Source organism: Aquarana catesbeiana, linkage group LG13 (genome assembly GCF_042186555.1).
Source record: "Aquarana catesbeiana isolate 2022-GZ linkage group LG13, ASM4218655v1, whole genome shotgun sequence".
NCBI classification, from domain to species: domain Eukaryota; kingdom Metazoa; phylum Chordata; class Amphibia; order Anura; family Ranidae; genus Aquarana; species Aquarana catesbeiana.
The window spans coordinates 46544984-46560088 of NC_133336.1; the positions used below are offsets into that span (position 1 = coordinate 46544984).

General features: G+C 43.7%; 1 long non-coding RNA gene across 1 annotated transcript in view; it reads left to right on the forward strand.

Annotated features, from left to right (window-relative positions):
* LOC141117478 (uncharacterized) overlaps positions 1-15105 on the forward strand; it is a 48140-nt gene that overhangs the window by 16637 nt on the left and 16398 nt on the right. The window lies entirely within an intron of this gene.

The following is a 15105-nucleotide window of genomic DNA, read 5'->3' on the forward strand; positions in this document are numbered from 1 at the left end:
TAAGTCCGCCCGTCTTTCCGACGGACTTTCGCCGGAGTTACGGCGGACTTTCAGAATGAACGGACTTGCCCACACACGGACAAGTCCGTTCATTTTGAACGTGACTCGAGTGCAACGGGACTAGAAAAGGAAGTCAATCTTGCCGCTTTTATCGGCGAGATTGACACCTTGCGAGCCCCGTCGCAGTGCATACCAGGCCCTTAGGTCTGGTATGGATTATAAAGGGAAACCCCTACGCCGAAAAAACGGCGTGGGGTCCCCCCTAAAATCCATACCAGACCCCGATCCGAGCACACAGCCTGGCCGGTCAGGAAAGGACGTGGGGACGAGCGAGCGCCCCCCTCCTGAACCGTACCAGGCCGCATGCCCTCAACATGGGGGGTGGGTGCTTTGGGGATAGGGGGCGCCCTGCGGGGCCCCCCACCCCAAAGCACCTTGTCCCCATGTTGATGAGGACAAGGGCCTCTTCCCGACAACCCTGGCCATTGGTTGTCGGGGTCTGCGGGCGGGGGGCTTATCGGAATCTGGGAGCCCCCTATAATAAGAGGGCCCCCAGATCCCGGCCCCCCACCCTATGTAAATGAGTATGGGGTACATGGTACCCCTACCCATTCACCTAGGGAAAAAGTTTCAATAATAAAACACACTACACAGGTTTTTAAAATAATTTATTAAACAGCTCCGGGGGGATCTTCCTCCGGCTTTGGGGGTCTTCTTCCAGCTTCGGGGGTCTTCTTCCGGCTTCGGGGGTCCCTCCGGTTCATCTTCTCCCGGCGTCCGGTTGGTTCTTCTCCGCTCTCTCCGGCCTCTTCTCCCGGTGTTCCAGTTCTTCGGCCGGCTCCTCCGCTGTCTTCAGGTAGCTCTCTTGCCAGCGGAGGTCTGGACTTCTGGGCTTCTAGGCTTCTTGTCTTCTCTTCTCTTCTCCAGATGTTGACACGACGCTCTCTCCGGCTGGACTGCTCTCTGAGGGCTCCGTTGTGACTTATATAGGCGGAGACCCCGCCCCCTTATGATGTCACAGTCCCTGGGCATGCTGGGACTGTGACGTTTTAGGGGGCGTGGTCACTGGGTCTCCGCCTATATAAGTCACAACGGAGCCCTCAGAGAGCAGTCCAGCCAGAGAGAGCATTGTGTCAACATCTAGAGAAGAGAAGAGAAGACAAGAAGCCCAGAAGTCTGGACCTCCGCTGGCAAGAGAGCTACCTGAAGACAGCGGAGGAGCCGGCCGAAGAACTGGAACACCGGGAGAAGAGGCCGGAGAGAGCGGAGAAGAACCAACCGGACGCCGGGAGAAGATGAACCGGAAGAAGACCCCCGAAGCCGGAAGAAGACCCCCAAAGCCGGAAGAAGACCCCCGAAGCCGGAGGGAGATCCTCCCCGGAGCTGTTTAATAAATTATTTTAAAAACCTGTGTAGTGTGTTTTATTATTGGCACTTTTTCCCTAGGTGAATGGGTAGGGGTACCATGTACCCCATACTCATTCACATAGGGTGGGGGGCCGGGATCTGGGGGCCCTCCTATTATAGGGGGCTCCCGGATTCCGATAAGCCCCCCGCCCACAGACCCTGACAACCAATGGCCAGGGTTGTCGGGAAGAGGCCCTTGTCCTCATCAACATGGGGACAAGGTGCTTTGGGGTGGGGGGCCCCGCAGGGCGCCCCCTATCCCCAAAGCACCCACCCCCCCATGTTGAGGGCATGCGGCCTGGAACGGTTCAGGGGGGGGCGCTCGCTCGTCCCCACCCCCTTTCCTGACCGGCCGGGCTGCGTGCTCGGATCGGAGTCTGGTATGGATTTTAGGGAGGACCCCACTCCGTTTTTTCAGCGTAGGGGTTTCCCTTTATAATCCATACCAGACCTAAGGGCCTGGTATGCACCGCGCTCGCTGCAATAGGAAAATTTGTTTTTCCTATTGCAGCGAGCGCGAAATGCAATACCCTGCCCTCGCGTCGTATCTGGTCCGTTGGACCAGCATACACACGAGCGGGCTTTCCCTCGGACCAGCACACAGACGAGCGGACTTTCCGTCAGAAATGGAGTCCGACGGAAAGATTTAAAACTTGTTTCAAATCTAGGTCCGGCGGGCTTTTGGGAAAAAGTCCGCCGGAAAAGTCCGCCGGAGCCTACACACAGGCGGATTGTCCGTCAGACTCTGGTCCGCCGGACCAAGTATGCCGGAAAGTCCGACCGTGTGTACGCGGCATAATACATATACGTCAAACTATAATAGCACGCTAATCAACATGTTACCATAATATATACATGTATATGCAACCCACCAAATTAAGCATCCCCCTCCCAACCTCCTATAACCCTTCATTGTGTATACGGGTCAGGATAAGGCAGGTTTGCTCAATATGGACTTTTCTTTGGTTATTTGCATGTCAGAGGTACTTGAGGACTCCTAATTGGCAGCAAAGCCTCTACTTTGTATGAAGAGACCTTACCGTCAATGCATCCCTCAATTTGCATAGACAGATGTGAGATTTTCTTTATATAATTGTTGGGTCAAACAACACATGTAAACCTGAGACAATGACAAAACCACTAAATTCTATCCCTGTGACTGGATTTCAGAGACCATGCCCAGGGTATACCATGCACCTCCTAGCTATTGTTAGGTTCAAGGAACACTCTAGTTCAATGACTAATGTTACATCAGTATCCTTTTGGACAAAGAAACAAACTTGTCTATGTCCCAAATAATACCCAGGTGCTTTCTTTCCAGCAATGATCTCCCCATCCAGAACAGAGTGAAACCTCTTCCCAACATTTCTTGTTCACCACTCCCTCCGAAAGAGGGAAATCTCAACCTGCCTCCAGCTTCCATCCTCTCTGATCACTAATGCAACAAGGTAGAATCCCCAGTCAGTATGCCCATTGATACCACCGCATATACAGACCGAGTCTGCACTTCTGTATGTGGAACCAACGAGGAAGCATAACAACTCTCATAATCCAAACTAGCACAGTCCATCCAGGAATTCGACCACCACTTTGGATTAGTGAAAGCAATGTGTTTGGGCAAAGTCTTACTGAGTTGTGATGCTAACTCATAAGGCCACTGCCCCCTATACAAAGACTGCACAATCAGCTTGATAATTCCGCCTGCCCCTGCGTGCACGCCAGAGCCCATGACACATTTTTGCCCCTTACTAACACACACTCTACCAACCTCTTAAAATGGTGGCTAAAATAATGAGCCACTTTAACCTGGGTATTTATGTGACTTTGTTGAATGGTATTAAGGATGTCATTAATCTCTCTGAGTAACAAAGCCCTGCTTACTGTCTGAAGCTATGGCTGAGAGTTTGTTCCTCAAGATAATGATGTCTACTCAATTAATAACACCCATCCCCGCTCCTATTTGTCATTAATCTCTCTGAGTAACAAAGCCCTGCTTACTGTCTGAAGCTATGGCTGAGAGTTTGTTCCTCAAGATAATGATGTCCACTACATTAATAGCACCCATCCCCGCTCCTATTCCCCCCCAATATAGTGCTGAATACATCCCTCATCTTTCGAATTCTCCTCAGAAATAAGCATCCTGAATGAACCTCATTCTGTGTCCGCACATCTCTGGGAGTAAGTCACTGGTACAATGACCACACTTGATTCAGTGTATATTTAGCACATATAGGGTCATAGGTTTTTATCAACCACTGTGAGACGTTGAAGAGCTATGTGGTGAACGCATACTGTTCCATGGTAGCCAGCATTTGGGAAGAGCTTAAATCTATTTGTAGTGGTTCCCCTTTCTCTAACGGAGCATGCTTTTGTGAGTAGTCACTGGCATTACCTGTGCTGGGTTCCAACCTCTCAGGTGAGACATCAACCAGGTGTATCTCCCTCGTGTCCAGTTCTGTTGTCCCACAAGTCCAGTAACCCAAGAACCTCTCTGTAGTATTGATAAGATTGAGACGCTGAACCCACAAGGAAATTTTCACCCCGTTGATGTGTCGCCTGGTGTTCTCTAGTCTGGTCAACAGACTCCTTACTATGCATAAGTGTCAGCCTCCAGGGCACCTGCACCATATTAATTTGGTTATGCCAATATATATGTCACACAATAAAACCTACTTCCTTACTTTCAATTGCTCTCCAAAAACCCAATAGTTTACTTCTCTCATCTTAAAGGACTGGATAGGTTATATTCCTTCCCTAACCTCCAACCTATTGCACTTATATTTACAGTATGTTTGCATCCATAAATGACAGGAGAGACTCCAGCAAGATATTTCACAAGTCTTGTTGATGGGCAAAGTCTCTCAAATGCAGCATTCGCACTAAATTGTCCATAAGGAAAAGAACCCTTCTATTGCAAGTATTAATCTGAGTCTTTTATTCCTTCTCCCCGGAATGTTTGTCAGAACAAATATGATGTGGAATGGCACATACAACCAGATGAACATCTTATATCCATGTTCCAGAGATCTCTCCAATCTCTTGCTCCACCGGGTTTCTGGAAATGAAAAACAAGAGCAGAATCAAATTTGTATCCACAATCTCTATTAGCCTGCTATTTTTGCTTCTAGAACCTCCCATGGAAGTCAGGAACCTAGTTTTCCTGACTTCTACAACTCTGAACAAATTATCAAAACAACCATGATTTCTTTAGGCTGAACCCACTATAAAATGAATCCCCATGAGGTGATGAAGTGAATGCTGTTTTCCAACAAAAAAAAACCTACAATAATTCCGGCTAATATGGCTTTCTACCAACTCCTGTCTTAAACAAAATGCATTCAGCTGCTAATTTAGGGCATAGTCAGGTGGACTTAACCTAACAATTTGGAATTTTTCCACCAGAACAAGACATCAAATAATATAATAAACAAATAACCAAAAAAAAAAAAGGCAGGGAGAAAAAAAAATCCAGAGGCTTATCCTTGAAAATATTAAAAATACATCAAGGCCCTCCATAATATTCCAAAAATAAAGGCCAAATCTCTGAAACTTGAATCTAAACCTTATTCATAACAAAGAAACCTTAACCAGAAAGTTCTTACCATCAATGCAACTCACTAAGGGCTGCTAACAAAAGATTTGTTTCCCCCTGTGCTATATTTTTAGTGAAAATGAGGCTACCTCCATCTTGAGTTTATTCAGGTTTTCTATACACTGATGCCTTTCCTGCCTTAACTGACTATTTTCATTTTGTAATCTCCCCATTTGAGTTTTAAAGGGGTCCTGGGTTTGACTACCATGATCTCTATGACTTTGATTGCTACCCCATCTCGCAGAATAAACTTCGTAATGCCTCGTGTAGTTTTGGGGTAGTGAAATTTTTCTTTTATTATTATTATTATTATTAGCCACCAAACAATACCTGCCAATGTGACCAAATTTTTACAGGCAAAACATTTGCGCTGGTCTCCCTGCACAGGCCTGTCTCTGAGCATATGGTAATTGAGACTCGCCTTGCTGAATAACATTACTATGATTGGAATCAACAGGCTTTACACTTTCACTGTCTGAGGAGTAATCACCAGCAACGGACTCATCAGAAGCCTACACTGTCAGTGTTATCTTTCTCGAAAAGATCAAGCAGGGTTTCCTATTTCAACTTCTGAATCAATTTCAAGAGCAGTTACAGCACTCACTGTTGTTTGAATATTCCTCATCAACATCACCAACATTGATTCCCACCATAGCAACATCGCTTGCAGCAACAAGAGCATTAGGTTTCCCTAACGGTTCTAGAGCCTCTATCTGTGCTGAACATTGAGACTGCTCAACTTTTGCATGTTTGGAGGATAACTCTGTTATGGCTGCCTGGGCCTCCATTTAGCTCCTTCCTAAGCAGTATTATAATACGCTCAGTCTCAACCTTTCTCTGTTTTAAAGAGGCAATACAACTTTCTTTTAGTTTACACGTTTCTTCCAATTCATCTATTTTCTGTTCCAATGCACACTTCTCAATCACCAATTGTTCAATCTGATCACAAACATTCGCATCTGCCTTTGCAGCTAATATATTTTTTCTCAGTATACCACTGCATTTCTTTTTGTTCAGTAATCTCCTTCATTCTCAATAGCATGCTTACCACATTCGCCATTCTCGCTTTCTTGCCTTTCTTGGATGACAGTTTATTCTTCATATTATCATTTTGAACATCACATCGTTTTAATAAATCATTAAATTGGGTCAAAGCATTCTTTACAGAAGTGTTAAAATTAGCAGAGGCTTGTTTTTTTAAGGAAAATTCCAATGACTTCCATTGATATGTTAATTAAGTTCACACTGAAGCTTGCTTAACCAGTCTATACAGCATGAGCTGCTAATACAATGCACATACACACACACACAGACACAGCTGTTCCCAAGCAAATATGGAACTTGTAGTCCCACAAGGATAAACGCACTATTAAACCAGTGCCTTAATCTCTCCTTGCCACCACTGACTGTAGCTTATCTCAGATCTTAGGCCTAGAGGGATCTTCTGTTAGAGCAGAAAGCCATTTCTCTTTCACGTGGATACAAAAAATATAAAATATAATCTATATTTCTCCCACTTGCTCCTCAAAGATGTCTGGTTTATCTTATAAATCTGCAGTGTACATCAGTTAATCAAGGGTGATCAGCCCTTCACTTGCTCAACTGAAAGGCTAACAGGCCTAAAACAGCATTAACAATACAATAAACGTTAACACGTACACATATACCAGCCAAATATAACAAACATTATACTCGCCAGATATGCGCGTCCACTCACTGATGGGAGTATTTCACAGAACTTTCAGGACCACTTGAGCATGGCTTCAGAATGCACGAACCAGCGTGAATCTTGTCCATAATAGAGGGATGATTTCAGTTCTGGGTCTCTTGTAGAGTTGAGGATTTCTTAGCTTATAGGAACTCAAGACAAAAGTACATTCGGGTTTGGATTCTGTGCAGAATTTCTTTCCACATTCCTGCTTCTGGGGTGCCAAGTGAAATAAATCTGGGATGGTTTTGGATTTGCCTTATTTATTATAAGTATATATTATCTTGTCTATTCCTAAATTCTGAAAAAAACATCAATCGCAGCCTCGCTGTGCCCGTCAGAGGAAGCCACTGTGCCCATTAAATACAGCCACTGTGACCCCAGCACCCCCCCACCTCGTGCGCACCCGCTCGCTGTCTGACTGGCACTTATCCCATTTTGGTGGCGGGTGCTTTTCCTCCTGCTAGGTGTCCAATAGAAGTGTCCTTTCAGCCATTAAGGTGATGGGTATCAGACCCACACTTCCTGATTGGTAGAGAGGCGGTACAGTGTTAGAAAAGCGAATATTCATTTGCTTTTCTAACACAACTGGGTGGTCTCCGAACGCAATGCTCTGCGCCACGAGTCCACCCTATTTTGAAGCCTATTAGAGTCTATGGCTCTAATCAGATGCTTAAAAAAAAACACCCCCGCCACTGTAATTCACGCGCTATGCATGAATCTATCCATTGAACGTATAGAGGGGCCGGCGGCCGGGGGCCCCTGATGGACAGGCCGCCACTGACTGCCTGTCATGTCCTACAGAGTTTACCCACCAATAATTGGCCAATAATTTGTTGAGAGTTTGCTTTCTCCCCAATGTAGAAGTCTTTTAATTCCTCATGACACCGCACTGAGTATAGCAAGTCACTTGGGTAGTGTTTGTGGCGTTGGTTCTTTTGGATGTACAAGCTTGTCTTTGTATATTGCTGGGTTGTGATCTTTTATTAAAAATGCCTTTGAGCATTTGTAATATTGCAGCCACATACTGGATGACTATATATTATTCCATATCCAGAAGGAAAAAAAGGGCCACACACCGATGTCACAGTGCTTCAAAACTTTATTCAGATAAAACAGATCTAGAATTATGTGGTTCATTTTTATGTTTATATTTGTTTTTTTGTTTTTTGTTTTTTTACAAAACCTCTTTAGCATTATTTCATTAGTAAATAAATTTGCCATGTTTTGCATAATAAACCTACTTCTAGCATTAGTACCAAAAAAATAAAACCAAAACCCCTTTGGTTGATAACTACACTGAGCAAAATTATAAATGCAACACTTTTGTGTTTGCCCCTATTTATCATGAGCTGAACGCAAAGATCTATGTACTATAAAGGACTGTTTTTCTCAAATATTGTTCACAAATCTGTCTAAACCTGTGTTAGTGAGCACGTCTCCTTTGCCGAGGTAATCCATCCACCTCACATGTGTGGCATATCCAGATGCTGATTAGACAGCATGATTTTTGCACAGGTGTGCCTTAGGCTGGCCACAATAAAAGGCCACTCTAAAATCTGCAGTTTTACTGTATTTGGGGGGGGGTCCGAAAACCAGTCAGTATTTGGTGTGACCACCATATGCCTCACGCAGTGCAGCACATCTCCTTCACATAGTTGATCAGGTTGTTGATTGCGGCCTGTGGAATGTTGGTCCATTCCTCTTCAATGGCTGTGCGAAAATATTGGCAGGAACTGGAACACGCCGTCGTATACGCCTATCCAGAACATCCCAAACATGCTCAATGGGTGACATGTCCGGTGAGTATGCTGGCCATGCAAAAACTGTGATGTTTTCAGCTTCCAGGAATTGTGTACAGATCCTTGCAACATGGAGCCGTGCATTATCATGCTGCAACATGAGGTGATGGTTGTGGATGAATAGCACAACAATGGGCCTCAGGATCTTGTCACGGTATCTCTGTGCATTCAAAATGCCATCAATAAAATGCACCTGTGTTCATTGTCCATAGCATACGCCTGCCCATACCATAACCCCACCGCCACCATGGGCCACTCGATCCACAACGTTGGCATCAGAAAACCGCTCACCCGCACAAAGCCATGCACGCTGTCTGCCATCTGTCCTGTACAGTGAAAATCGGGATTCATCCGTGAAGAGAACACCTCTCCAAAGTGCCAGTTGCCATAGAATGTGAGCGTTTGCCCATTCAAGTCGGTCACGATGACGAACTGCAGTCAGGTCGAGATGCAGATGAGTTTCCCTGAGACGGTTTCTGACAGTTTATGCAGAAATTCTTTGGTTATTCAAAATGATTGTTGCAGCAGCTGTCTGGGTGGCTGGTCTCAGACAATCTTGGAGGTGAAGATGCTGGATGTGGAGGTCCTGGGCTGGTGTGGTTACACGTGGTCTTCTGTTGTGAGGCCGGTTGGATGCACTGCCAAATTTTCTGAAATGCTTTTGGAGATGGCTTATGGTAGAGAAATGAACATTCAATTCAAGGGCAACAGCTCTGGTGGACATTCCTGTAGTCTGCATGCCAATTGCACGCTCCCTCAAAACTTGTGACATCTGTGGCATTATGCTGTGTGATTAAAACTGCACATTTTAGAGTGGCCTTTTATTGTGGCCCGCCTAAGGCCCACCTGTGCAACAATCATGCTGTCTAATCAGCATCTGGATATGCCACACCTGTGAGGTGGATGGATTATCTCGGCAAAGGAGAAGTGCTCACTAACACAGATTTAGCCCTGGTTCACACTGGAGCATTTTGACATGCGATTTGACATGTCAAATTGCATGTCAAATCGTTGGCAACTGCCGTCAATGGCACCATACTAATCGGTGTAACGCTGCATCAATTTGAAAAAGTAGTTTTTGTACTACTTTTTGCGATTTTGGGCTGCGATTTACATTGACATCTGTGCAAAAACCTGCACAGATGTCTCTGAAGTCGCGGCCAAAATCGGGACTGACATGCGGGAGTGAAATTGTGCGAGTTCAGCTGAACTCGCACGGCTTCATTCCTGCAGCTCAGTGTGAACCTGGGCTTAGACAGAGTTGTGAACAATATTTGAGAGAAATAGGCCTTTTGTGTACAAATAAAAAGTCATAGATAAAGCTCAAGCTAAATAGGGGCAAACACAAAAGTGTTGCGTTTTTTTTATAATTTTGCTCAGTGTAGATCAATTGTTTACTGATAATACTGATCTCTGCATTTTAAAGGGAGAAGAAACAGAAGTATTTCAATTTAAAAATTTTGAACATTTGGGAGGATGGGAATTTTGTATTAGAATGATGCAAATTTGGTGGGAAGCTTTGATGTATTAAGCACTATTTTTACCAGCTGCTGTCACCATGAAGTAAATGCACATCCTTATTTGGAGAACATATGCTTATCTGAATTTTTCACACGTTCTGCTTTTTTTCAGCATGACTTTTCTAACAAAACACAAAGATTTATGTAACTGCTGGGCTACGGATCACTTAGAATCCCCTCAATAATATTATTTTAACTGTTTTGGGTTACAAATCACTTTACATTGTAAAATGGTATGATTTGAGATTTCTATTTTAATTCAATCTTATTTTATTGAGAAAGGAAAAGTGTACAGTACACAAATATGTCATTCAGTAACACATATAAAGAGATAAACATCATTTTAATATCTGTGCCAAAACGTCGCATGGAGTATGAAGTTTGTTAGCTTCAATTAATTTAGTTTGATATACAAGCCTGTGTAGCTATAGCGTCAATCATGACTTCTTAAGAGTCAGTGAGCACCACTATCCACTCAATGAGCGGTGCCCACTTATCACAAATATGCTAGGGCTTTTGTTGATGTGCTAATCGCGATTTCTCTTAGGGTGAAACTCTATGTGTGTCACAATTTCTGTCTAGTGAGACTAAAGATTATGTTTTGGGTAGTCGTGTAGTACTGTAACATATACAGTGAAGAGGGGGATGAAGATGAGGACAGAGGGGTCAAGGCAGTATGGTAGGTAGATAGTAAGAGGGAGACATTCCACTTAGGCTAGACAGTTGCGTTGGTGGATTCCTCTGCAGCCCAAGGAATAAATTATGAGGAATATCGAAACATAGACCATGAGGTCCAGGGAGAATTGCTCCTCTTTACCCTTTTCCTGCAACAACATTCATTCTAAGCTATTGATTCGGTCCACTTCAATTGCCCACTCCCCCAGGGAAGGCACGTTTGTCAACTTCCTGGGCAGAACCGTTCTAGCTGCTGCCAGAAAGTGGCACAGAACGTCTTTTTTGACCGATTTAAGCGGTTCAGGGAGCATAGATAGCAGAGCTACCTCAGGAGAGGGTGTGATTGATGTCGCCATGAGTCTGCAGTACAGGTCGAGGATCTTTTGCCAGAACCTCCGCACAGGGGGACATTCCCACCAAATGTGGAGTAATGTTCCCTTGGATGACAAGCAACACCAGCAGGTATCCGGAAGTGCTGGGTTTATCGAGTGCAAAGTCAAGGGGCATCTGTGCCAATGGGTCAACAACTTGATCCCTTTTTCTTGAGCTTTGGAGGCTAAGGATATTTTGTGAGTCAGAATGAAGCACTTTTGCCAGTCAACAGGTGAAATGGAGTGACCCAAGTCTTCCTTCCAGACCTGTGTGTATGGGGGAGATTGGGATTAGAGACCATGTGTAGGAGAGAGTATAGTTGAGAGACCACATGCGGTCGGTCTAAAGCAGCATGTTCTCGAAGTCTGTTAAGTCAGAAAGTATATTAGGCAGGGATGGGAAGGTACGAATGTAAGATAACACTTGTTGCCTGTGCAGCCAATGTGTTGAAGTATGAGGAGATGTATTGGAGGGAACGTCTGTAGTTAGAGAGGGGTCTGAGCGTAGGACTTGGGCAAGTCGTCTGTGTTCCTCTTTACACCAAGGCCCAAAACTCACCCCCTGTATGGCCGGTGGAAAAGCCGGAGTCCCAAACAGTGGTGTCATGGGTCCTTTTAGCGGAGAAAGGGTCTTGGAGGAATTCATGCGGGTCCATATTTGTATAGTTTGTCGGGTGAGATCACCAAGGGGTATCCTGCCCTTCAGGAATTCAGCAGGCATCCACAGCAAAGCGCGGAGATCTATTGGATTGAGATGGCTCTCTATTTGTACCCATAATTTGGTGGAACCAGTTAAGTATACGTGTGTGTGTATGTGTGTATATGTGTGTGTGTGTATATGTGTGTATATATAATATATACACAGTGGGGATGGAAAGTATTCAGACCCCCTTAACTTTTTCACACTTTGTTATATTGCAGCCATTTGCTAAAATCATTTAAGTTAATTTTTTTCCTCATTAATGTACACACAGCACCCCATATTGACAGAAAAACACAGAATTGTTAACATTTTTGCAGATTTATTAAAGAAAAACTGAAATATCACATGGTCCTAAGTATTCGGACCCTTTGCTGTGACACTCATATATTTAACTCAGGTGCTGTCCATTTCTTCTGATCATCCTTGAGATGGTTCTACACCTTCATTTGAGTCCATCTGTGTTTGATTATACTGATTGGACTTGATTAGGAAAGCCACACACCTTTCTATATAAGACCTTACAGCTCACAGTGCATGTCAGAGCAAATGAGAATCATGAGGTCAAAGGAACTGCCTGAAGAGCTCAGAGACAGAATTGTGGCAAGGCACAGATCTGGCCAAGGTTACAAAAAAATTTCTGCTACACTTAAGGTTCCTAAGAGCACAGTGGCCTCCATAATCCTGAAATGTAAGACGTTTAGGATGACCAGAACCCTTCAATAGAGCTGGCCGTCTGGCCAAACTGAGCTATCGGGGGAGAAAAGCCTTGGTGAGAGAAGTAAAGAAGAACCCAGAGATCACTGTGGCTGAGCTCCAGAGATATTCGGGAGATGGGAGAAAGTTGTAGAAAGTCAACCATCACTTCAGCCCTCCACCAGTCAGGGCTTTATGGCAGAGTGGCCTGACGGAAGCCTCTCCTCAGTGCAAGACACATGAAAGCCTGCATGGAGTTTGCTAAAAAACACCTGAAGGACTCCAAGATGGTGAGAAATTAAGATTCTTTGGTCTGATGAGAACTTTTTGGCCTTAATTCTAAGCGGTATGTGTGGAGAAAACCAGGCACTGCTCATCACCTGTCCAATACAGTCCCAACAGTGAAGCATGGTGGTGGCAGCATCATGCTGTGGGGGTGTTTTTCAGCTGCAGGGACAGGACGACTGGTTGCAATCGAGGGAAAGATGAATGCGGCCAAGTACAGGGATATCCTGGACAAAAACCTTCTCCAGAGTCCTCAGGACCTCAGACTGGGCTTAAACCCAATTGAGCATTTCTGGAGAGACATAAAAATGGCTGTCTACCAACGTTTACCATCCAGCCTGACAGAACTAGAGAGGATCTGCAAGGAGGAATGGCAGAGGATCCCCAAATCCCGGTATGAAAATCTTGCTGCATCTTTCCCAAAAAGACTCATGGCTGTATTAGATCAAAAGGGCGCTTCTACTAAATACTGAGCAAAGGGTCTGAATACTTAGGACCATGTGATATTTCAGTTTTTCTTTTTTAATAAATCTGCAAAAATGTAAACAATTCTGTGTTTTTCTGTCAATATGGGGTGCTGTGTGTACATTAATGAGGAAAAAAATGAACTTTAAATGATTTTAGCAAATGGCTGCAATATAACAAAGAGTGAAAAATGTAAGGGGAACTGAATACTTTCTGTCCCCACTGTATGTGTGTGTGTATATGTGTGTGTGTGTGTGTGTGTGTGTGTGTATATATGTATGTATGTATGTATATATATATAATATAATATAATATAATATAATATAATATAATTTTATTTTTTTCAATAGCGGATGAATACAAAATGTAGGTATAAAAGCAGGTTTGTAGAAATACCAGGACTTAATGGACAATCTATACTGAGCATATACAGTGTATATAGAGTACACCCCTTTTGAAAAGTAAGATTTTAATCATATATCATAATGAACACAAAACAATTTCCAAAATTTTGACCAAACTGAGTTTTATAGAACATTTGTTTTGCTCATTACATGAAAGTAAAGTTAATAATATAACTTGGATTACAAAATCTTCAGTTTTGCTCAAATTAGTTGATGCAAAAATAAATACACCCCACAACAAACACTACTACATCTAGTATTTTGTATGACCTCCATGATTTGTAAGGACAGCACCAAGTCTTCTAGGCATGGAATGAACAAGTTGGTGACATATTGCAACATCTATATTTTTCCATTCTTCAAGAATGACCTCGTCTAGAGCCTGAATGCTGTATGGAGAGTGATGTCCAACTTGTCTCTTCAGAATTCCCCATAGGTGTTCGATTGAGTTCAGATCAGGAGACTTACTTGGCCACTGAATCACTTTCACCCTGTTGTTCTTCAGAAATGCAACAGTGGCCTTAGATATGTGTTTTGGATCATTGTCATGTTGGAAAAGTGCACGACGACCAGGTGCATGGAGTGATGGTAGCATTTTCTCTTGTAAATATAGAGCAGTACATCTGTGAATTCATGATATCATCAATAAAATGCAGCTCCCTACACCAGCAGCTCTCATGCAGCCCCACAGAAGGACACTGCCACCACCATGTTTCACTATAGGTGCCAGTTTTCTTTGTAGACCTCACCTTTGTGATGCCATACAGTTTTGAAACCATCAGTTCCAAAAACATTTATCTTGGTCTCATCACTCCAGAGTACAGAGTCCCAACAGTCTTCTTCTTTTTCAGCATGGGCCCTGGCAAATTCTAGGCTGGCTTTTTTGTGCAAGGGCTTTAGGAGAGGCTTCCTTTGTGAACGACACCCATGCATGTCATTCCTCTACAGTGTACACCGTATTGTGTCACAGGAAACAATCATTCCAGTTTGGCTTTCTTTTTCTTTAGCTAACTGCAGTGAACTTGCATGGTGATTTTCTTCAACCCTTCTCATCAGAAGATGCTCCTGTTGAGGTGTCAACTTCCGTGAATGGCCTGGATGTCTCTGTGAGATGGTTGCAGTTCCATCTTTGATAAATTTTGTATCACTTTTGCTACAGTATTCGGACTGATAAGTAAACCTTTGCTGATCTTCTTGTAGCCTTTAGCTTTCTTGTGTAAATAAATTATTTTCTTTCTTGTGACATTTCTCTTCCATGGGGTGCCTATGCATTTTTTTAGTGCTTTTTCAGTTTTGCAGAAACACACTACAGTCCATTTAACATCATTTCCTATGGGTCACATTCACATTTGTGCATTTTATGGAAAGGGTCAGGGACTTTTTTCTGGTTTTTGGTTCCATAGACTTGAATGCATCAAAACGTGTATTGAAAAATGCAAAATGCACCTGGAATATGCATCAACTGCAACCTGCATAGGTG